Consider the following 1,408-nt stretch of genomic DNA (forward strand, 5'->3'; position numbering starts at 1 on the left):
TCACCCCCACTGACAGAGTGGGCACAGTCTCCAGTAGGCACAAGCAAGCTCACAGAGTCACCCCCACTGACAAAGTGGCACTTGCCTGTCTGGAGTAACCACTCAGGCAGAGCCACAACTAGGAGTCCAAAACCATGTCCCCATAAGTAGCAAACTTAAGAGTCAGAGAAAAACTAACCCTCTGTGGTGGTTTGAAAAAAATGGCCCCCAAAGGAGTAATACTATTAGGAGGTATGGCTTTGCTGGAGTAGATGTGGCCTTGTTGGAGGAAGTTTGTCACTGAGGGGGTGGGCTTTGAGGTCGCCTATGCTCAAGCTACACCTGGTGGCACAGTTCACTTCCTGTGGCATGAGAATCAAGATGCATCTGCCTGCATACCTCCATGTCCCACCATGATGATAATGCACTAGACCTCGGAAACTGTAAAATAGCCCCGTTAAATGTTTTCCTATATAAGAGTTGCTGTGCTACACCTCCTAGTGCCTCCACCTCCCAATGGCTGAGATTATGAATGTTTGTCACCAAACCTGGCAACCAAAGGGCAATTTTCAATCATCCAACACCAAACCAAGTATGAAATTTGTTGAAACAGCCAGCCTCTAAAGCTCACTTTTCCAGACAATTATGTTTTATTGTTCAGATTCGTTAAGCACTAAAACCTTTTTTAAAAAAAAACAAACAAACAGGGAGCTGGACAGATGGCTCAGTGGGTAAAAGCATGTAATACTCTCCCACAGAGCTCGAGTTCCATTCCCAGCAACCATATAAGCAGCTCCCAAGCACCTGAAACCCCAGCTGCAAAAAATCTGATGCCTCTGGCCTCTGAGAAAACCTGTAGTGTGTGGCATATTCTCCAGCACACGTACACGTACACGTACACGAACACACACACACACTGTTAAAAATAAAATCTTAAAAACCTTCTTTTACTTCTGCATATTTGTCATACACATATCAAAGTGTGTGTGATGTCAGAGGAGAATTTTCAGAAGACAGTTCTCTCCTTACACTGTGTAGGATCTGGTCACTAAACATTGTCAGGCTTGAAGGCAAAGCCCTCCACCCACTGAGCCACATTGCTGACCCCATAGCTTCAATTCTTAACGCCATGTCAGAGCTTTGTCTCCGGTTAGCGTGCCTCGTATGGGTGACCTGTAAGCACTATTCCAGCGCTGCTCACCAGAGGTGGAAGCAGACATCTGTAGGAGGGCAGAAGAACTGCTAACACCACGGGAGCTGTTCACAGCGGCTGGAGAAAAGACAGAATGGGAGTCTGCTTGCTTTTGCTTTGTTTTTGTTTTTCTCGTTGGTAATTTTACTGACTGTTTCACAACAGAAGAGCACAAGTTTAAGTGAAGGGTGAGTGACCCCAGCTCCACGGCTCTCCAATCTGAGCTGTGGCTAGGAC

Source organism: Microtus ochrogaster, chromosome 19 (genome assembly GCF_000317375.1).
Source record: "Microtus ochrogaster isolate Prairie Vole_2 chromosome 19, MicOch1.0, whole genome shotgun sequence".
In the NCBI taxonomy this organism is placed as follows: domain Eukaryota; kingdom Metazoa; phylum Chordata; class Mammalia; order Rodentia; family Cricetidae; genus Microtus; species Microtus ochrogaster.